The sequence below is a fragment of the Phascolarctos cinereus genome, unplaced genomic scaffold (assembly GCF_003287225.1).
Source record: "Phascolarctos cinereus isolate Bilbo 61053 unplaced genomic scaffold, phaCin_HiC Scaffold_9;HRSCAF=440, whole genome shotgun sequence".
Lineage (NCBI taxonomy): Eukaryota > Metazoa > Chordata > Mammalia > Diprotodontia > Phascolarctidae > Phascolarctos > Phascolarctos cinereus.
Window position 1 is genome coordinate 94,667,538 of NW_027556402.1, and position 7,921 is coordinate 94,675,458.

General features: G+C 38.2%; 1 pseudogene; it reads left to right on the forward strand.

Annotated features, from left to right (window-relative positions):
* Positions 1 to 985: 985 nt before the first annotated feature.
* LOC110196435 (large ribosomal subunit protein uL2 pseudogene) lies at positions 986 to 7,514 on the forward strand (annotated as a pseudogene).
* The last annotated feature ends 407 nt before the right edge of the window (positions 7,515 to 7,921 follow it).

The window sequence follows — 7,921 nt, forward strand, 5'->3', positions numbered from 1 at the left end:
TAGGCATTTGACTGACCATGAGCCCCAATGATTCAGATTCTTCTCTAGAACTTTGGCTTGTTGCCACTATCTCCAGTAAGCTGGGGAAGCTGACAGAGTCCTATCCCTGGGGTAACATCAGTAGATGGTGTAAGATTGCATTCTGAATGATAAGTTGACCACTATTCAGTGGCTAGGAATGATGAGTTCTGATGGACAAGCTCCTATAATATCAAGGAAAAGGAGAAGCAGTATCTGGAGCAAAGTCAAATTATGGTTGAAGAGTCCCTAAGAGCATCAGAGTCTGGCTGGTTTCTGAATCTGAACCACCACCTTACTCTTTTATTGCCATGAACCATCTTTCTACCAAAAACTCTGAGTGGAAGTGCATGACCTTGGAAGAAATCTACTTTTGTCCTGAGTACTACTTTTCCTACTTTAAAGCATATTGCCAAAAGATATTTGAAGAACTTCCTTCTATATTACTAATATAACAAGCAGGTTCCAGGTGACCAAATTCCCATAGCCTGGGGTCATGAAAGAATACTTGAATGAAGAAGGCACTAGAAATAGATTCATCTGAAATTACTAAGAAGTAATTGTTCAGTTGCTTCTACTTATAATTATATATTTTAATTTTTAGTATATTGTAGAAAGTGGTAAAGAATTCTACATTACCTATGCTCAGTAGAAAATCCTTGAGGTGGAGACAAGATGGCAGAGTAAAAACAGGGACTCTCTTGAAATGTCCCTCAAATCCCTCCAAATACCTGTAAAATTACTCTAAACAACTTCTAGAGCAGCAGAACCCACAAAAAGACAGAGTGAAACAAATTGCCAGCCCAAGACAACCAGGATAGTTGATGGGAAAGGTCTTGGAGATAAGTGCAGTCTAGCACAGGCTGTGCAGGGACAGAACGGCCACCAGGGAATGTGAAGCAGGCCTCAGGGGACTGAATCATTGGGAGTTGTGGCAGTTTCCAGACTTTTCAATTCACAAATGCCAATGACAACTTTGAATGTCAGGAGGAAAGGTCTGTCAGAGCTAAATGAGAGAGGAGCTCAGGCCACCCTGTCCCCAAAACAACACTGGAGCAGTGGCAGCTGCAGTGACTGTTTCCAGAAATCTCAGCCCACAGACAGTAAGAGATTACAGAAATCTTTTTGTTGGCAATTAGGCAGGATTCTGTTGCTTTGCCCGTAATTGCATCTGTGTTGCATTCCTGGGTGGCAGTCTTGGGGCAAGGAGAAGCACTGGCATAGCAGAGCTTGTGGTAGCAGTGAAGAGAGAACCCTCCTCACAATTCCAGGGGAGAAAGGAGTGCTTGTAGTCACTCACAGACCAGAGCACAGGCCAGGGGAGGAGTAAATACCTCTCCTTATATCATACTACCTTTCAAGAACTGAAAACTTACAAGTCCCTAGAAGTATCTCTGCAAACAGCTACAAAAACCCTTGATGCTTGGGACAGTACACCCTCCACAGTGGAAACAGAGCTCTACTTTAAAAAAGAGTCAAAAAGTCAAGTAATTGGCTGGGGAAATGAGCAAACAATGGAAAAAAACTCAAACTATAGAATCTTACTTCAGTGACAAGGAAGATCAAAACATACAATCAGAAGAAGACAACAAAGTCAAAGCTCCTGCACCAAAAGTCTCCCCCCAAAATATGAATTGGTCTCAGGCCATGGAAGGATTCAAAAAGGATTCTGAAAATAAAGTACAAGAAGTAGAGGGGAAAATTGGGAAAAGAAATCAGAGTGATGCAAGAAAATCATGAAAAATGAGTCAGCAGTTGGGTAAAGGAGATACAAAAAATACTGAAGAAAATAACAACTTAAAAAATAGAGTAGACCAAATGGCAAAAGGGGTCCAAAAAGCCAATGAGAAGAATGCTTTGAAAAGTAGAATTGGCCAAAAGGAAAAGGATGTCCAAAAGCTCATTGAAGAAAAGAATTCCTTAAAAATTAGAATGGAGCAAATGTAAGCTAATGACTCCATGAGAAATCAATAAATTATAAAAAACAACAACAACAACAGAAACAAAAGAATGAAAAAAAATAAAGACAATGTGAAATATCTCATTGGAAAAACAACTGACCTAGAATATAGATCCAAGAGAGATATATTAAAAATTGTTGTATTACCTGAAAGCCATGATCAAAATAAGAGCCTAGACATTATCTTTCAAGAAATTATCAAGGAAAACTGCCCTGATATTCTAGAACCAGAGGGTGAAATAGAAATTGAAAGAAACCACTGACCTCCTCCTAAAAGAGATCACAAAAGGAAAACTCCTAGGAATATTGCAGCCAAATTCCAGAGCTCCCAGGTTTGGCAAGGAGCCAGAAAGGAACAATTCAAGTTTTGTGGAAACACAATCAGGATAGCATAAGATCTAGTAAAGGAGCTAGGATTAAAACCAATAATCATCTATCTAGCAAAACTGAGTGTAATTAATGGGGGGGAATTGACATTCAATGAAGTAGAGGAATTTAAAGCATACTTAAGAAGCCAGAGACAAATAGAATATTGACTTTCAAATGCAAGATTTAAGAGGATTATGAAAAAGTAAACAGCAAAGAAAAATCATAAAGCACTTGTTAAAGTGGAGCTGTTTACTTTCCTACATGGAGAGATGACATTTGTAACTCATGAGACCTTTCTCATTATTACACAGCAGGAAATACAGACAGAGAGAGTCACAGGGTGAGCAGAATATGAAGGGATGATATCTAAAATATAAAATTAAAGGTTGAGAGAGGAATGTACTGGGAGAAGGAAAAAGAGAGGTAGAATGGGGTAAATTACCTCACATAAAAAAGACAAGAAAAAGCTTTTACAGTAGCGGGGAAGTGAGAGAGAATTAGTAAACCTTATCTCATCAGATTTGGCTTAAGGAAGGAATAACATACACACTCAACGGGGTATGGAAATCTGTCTTACCCTATAGGAAAGTAATGGGGGAGGAGTTAATAGAGTGGAGAGTGGTAGAAGGGGGCGCAGATTGAGAGAGGGGGCAATCAGAAGCAAACACTTTTGAAGAGGAACAGGGTCAAAGGAGAGAATACAATAAACAGGGTGCAGTATAGGATGGAGGGAAATATATTTAGTCTTTCACAATGTGACTATTATGGAAGTGTTTTGCATGGCTACACATGTATAAACTATATCAAATTGCCTGCCATCACAATGAGAATGGGTGGGGAGGCAGGAAGATAGAGAATTTGGAACTCAAAGTTTTAAAAAAACAAACGTTATTTTTTTTACATGCAATTGGTAAATAAGATGCACAAGTAATGGGGCATAGAAATCTATCTTACCCTAGAAAGGGAAGGGGAAATGAAGGGTGAGGGGGTGACAGAAGGGAAAGCAGATTGGGGGAAGGATAATCAGAATGCACACTGTCATGGAGTGGGAGGGAGGGGAGAGATGGGGAGAAAATTTGGAACTCAGAATCCTGTGGAAGTCCCATGTTGAAAACTATAAATAAATAAATAGGAAATTCCGTCTCTATCTAGCTTGTACTTATGTAATCTGTTTGGCCCCTAAATTTCAAACTCTATTGTCTCCAGAACATTCTACTCCCATCACCCACAACTTTCCAAATGAATGTAGAATGATGGCCTCCATACAAATTAGCTGTTGTCATTTATATTTAGGATTTTTACAATGGCTGTTAAATCTTCTACCCCATAACTTAGAGCATTGCTGACCTTCTAAAAATGGGATGCCAAAACTCTGTACCATTGGAGAGAGGGTGGTGGCAGGAGATTGTATGTGACCTTGTGCCCAGTAGCAAAGACTGGCATGTAGTGGCAGAAATTTGCCTGCTTACTATTTTTAACATGCATCCCATAGAGTACCAAACTCTGATGTGCTAGATCAGGATCATGGAATAAAGAAGTGAAAAATCGAAACCTTTTAGGAGAGCTATGCTGCTTGTAAAGTGTCTGACGATACAGAGTCATTGACAAGTGAGCATCAGTAACTGTACAGGGAAAAATGTGCTGGGAATTGTAAGATAATTTTTAAAAAACTAGTCAATATAAATAATGTATAATTCATCGCTCTTTATTTAATCACCCAAATGATGAAATCTGTAGAGGGAAATTCTGATTTTGTTTCAAATTGCTGCATCTTGATCTCTACTTCAACTCTTTAATTATGTGTAATTTCATTTATATCAATATTTCTTTCATCAATTCAGATTGTAACATCCCTTTTTTATAGTCTATAATTTTTATCAATACCACACAAATCAGAAACAAGCAAACAGAAAAACATTATGACGTAGTGAATAATGAGATGGCTTTAAAATCTAAATGACTTTGGATTAAGTTTTGCTTCTCAGACTTATTAGCTATGTGATTATGGGCAAGGCACTTAAATTCTGATATCCAAGGTAGCTATTTAGGATGATAAGAAAGAAACAAATTGCTCATCCTCATCTGTGGAGCTTTGTACATATATGGGGGGGCAAGTGAGTGCATGTGTGTGTGTGTGTGTGTGTGTGTGTGTGTGTGTATGTAATCCCCATAGCCCAGTGGAAAGAGTAGTGGATTTTGAATCAAAAAACATGGGCTCAAATTCAAACCTTGATATTTATTAGCTGGGTGAACTTGGGAACATCACTTAAACACTCTGGGCTAAGCTTAGTTTGCTGTAAAATTACTATAAATGTAAATATGTGCCTATAAGCATTGACATATATTTATACACATTCATCCACATATATATATATATATATATATATTTGCATGTGTATATATATATATATATATATGCATATGTATATAAACAAAGATGTGTGAATAGATGTGTATATATAGATATGAAAATGGATGGGAATACATGTATGTGTATGCATGTGTATAAGTATGTACATATATATATGAATATTTACTGCACATGTTGCCATGTGTGTGCATGCATATGTATGTTGCAAAGATATGTTTGTGTAGGTGTACACATGCACTGTATACATGTATATGCATATGTATACCTATACATAAAAACGGAATGTGAAGAGTGGTTAGAGAGCTGGCCTCAGAACTAGGAAAACTCATCCAGACTGCCTGAATTCTGTCAAAGGCACTACTGTCCTTTCAGTCTTGCAGTTTCCTAGCCATGAGTACTATCATGGATTCCTCACTCTCTGTTATGCCAGATGTTCAAAGATTTGCCAAATCTTGTCATTTCTGCTTTCATGTCTCACATGTCTAACTCCTTTTCTTCATTCATGCAACCGCTATCTTTTTCCTAGATTTTTGTAACAGCGTCCTAATTGTTCTCTCTGCCTCATGTCTCTCATCACTCCAGCCCCTCCTATATACTGCTATCAACACAGTTTTCTTTAAGCACAGATCTGACCATGGGATTCCCCTTATTAAACCACAACCAGTCACTTCCTCTTTCTTCTAGGATAGCATGTATATTCTTCTATTTCGTTTTTAAACCTTTTATTCCCCATCGGCTTTGGCTTTGGTCTTCACTCTTGAAATGTCATATCTCATCACATGCATTTATACTAGCCATCCATTATACCTAGCACAAATTTCTTCTTTACTTTGCCTAACAGAATCTTCACTTCCTTTAAAATGCAACTCTGCATTAAATCTTCCCTGATCTTACCAACTGCAGGTACTATCTCTTCCCTACTTACCTGGCATTTAAATACTTTGTACATATTTGTATATATTAAGTTTATATTTATGCTTTGTATAGATTTATATCTACTTGTTGTCGCACTCAGAATGTAAGTTTGTTAAAAGTAGGGATTTTTTTTCTTTCTTTGTATTTGCTTCCCTATCACACAGCCCAGTGCCTTATTAATTGATTAATTGAAGAGCTACAAAAACGAGTTGTTAATATTGCCAATAGCAACTAACATTAGAATATCTGTGTGTGTGTGTGTGTGTGTGTGTGTGTGTGCGCGCGCGTGTGTGTTCACACCTGAGTTGGACAGATGCTCCCCTAAGGACAAATTCTGGAATCTAAAACAAGTCACTTCCCATCACGGGGACTCTGTCTGACCATCTGTCAAATAAAGAGGATGGAATGGAGCATGTCTGAGATTTCCATCAACTCTAAACTCCAAGAGTTTAGGATGCCCATGTACTTGGGTTATCTCAAGTATTCCAAAGCAGTTTCTTTTATAAAGCTATTATAATTCACCAGAAAACTTAAAAATACAGATAAACTATTTGAGAAGGCTCTTATCAGATGTTTGAACAAGTTGATTTGCTAATTTTCTTAGTATAGACATAATCTAAAATTAAATTTATGTATTTGAGGTTTAGCTACCCTAATTGGAAAATTTGCTGGCACCAGACCTTCCTTCACTTCTTTATTCAATAAGTACTTGCCAATCACTTATTCTATGTAGAATACTTTATCAGTAATTGTGAAGATCAAAAAAAAAAGATAAATGAAATGTGGCCCGAATCTTCAACATGTCTATAGCTTAGATGGTAGAGATAGAACAAGCACAGCTAAATATCATGTAGAATATTATAGAATATAGTACAATATAAACTGTCAAATAAGTAGAAACTTCTTATGGGAGTAGAAGGAATCACAGAAGGATTCGTGGAGAAGACACTTTTCACTTTATCACTGAAGGAGGAAGCTAGGTGGCTCAGTGGATAGAGTGCTGGGTCTGGGGTCAGGAAGACCTGAATTCAAGTCAAGTCAGACACTTACCAGTTGTGTAAGCCTGGGCAAGTCATTTAACTTCTGTTTGTCTTAAAACATTGGAGAAACCTCTTTCTAGCAAGTCCAGAGCCAGATCACTGAGTGATCTGTGGTCACAGGAAGGGTGTGGGCTCCATCTTCCATGCTCATGTGCAGCTCAGGAAAGAGGCCGCCAAGCTCTGGGCTGTGGACTTCACCAAGAGGCATGATTACATTAAGGGTATCACCACCGTTTAGGACAATGCATGATCCAGGCCGAAGGGCTCTTTTTACAAAAGTAGCTTCAAGGATCTTTACCAATTTAAAAAGAGGACAGAGTTGTTTATTGTTGCTGAATGTATCCATGCTGGCCAGGTTGCATACTGTAGTAAGAAAGCTCAGCTCAACATTGGCAATGTCCCCCCAGTTGGCACTATGCCTAAAGGGACCACAGTATGCTGTCTTGAAAAAAGTCCTGTGCATCTGGAAATGATGCCACAGTGATTTCACACAATCCTGAAACCAAGAAAACACTGGTGAAGCTACCTTCAGACTCTAAGAAAGTGATCTCCTCTGCAAACAGAGCTGTGGTTGATGTTGTTGCTAGACAAGTCATATTGATAAACCCATCCTTAAGGCAGATTGTACTTATCACAAATACAAGGCCAAGAGAAACAAGGCAAAAAGTCTGGGCTGTTGCCATGAATCCTGTGGAGGATCCCTTCAGAGGAGGTTATCACCAGCATATTGGAAAACCATCTCTCATTCAAAGAGATGTTCCAGCAAAAGTTCAATCTCATAGCTGCACATCATACTGGATAACTCCAGGGCACCAAGACTATACAGAATAAGGAGAATTGAAGTAGAGAATCCTGAAAATAAAAATTATTTTCGAAATTATTAAAAAATGGAATGGGAAATGGCAAACCATTTTAGTATCTTTGCCAAGTAATACCCTATGAACAGTATCACACAGGATCACAAAGAGTCGGACATGACTAAACAATAAGAACTTTCCTTGAAAGATGTGTCAGATTCACTAAGCAGAGGAGATAAAGGAGAGGACATCCCAAGTATTGTACTGTAAGCAAAAGTACAAAAATAGGAAAACACAAATAGGCAGGTAGATGACAAGCATTTATGAGTACTCTGGATAAATGTGTAAAGAAACAGGGTCCCTACTCTCAAGGAGCTTATAATCTAACAGGGGAAGAGAACATATGAGAAGGAGCTGGAAAACAGTGAGAAGTTAGCAGGTGTGGGGAAGC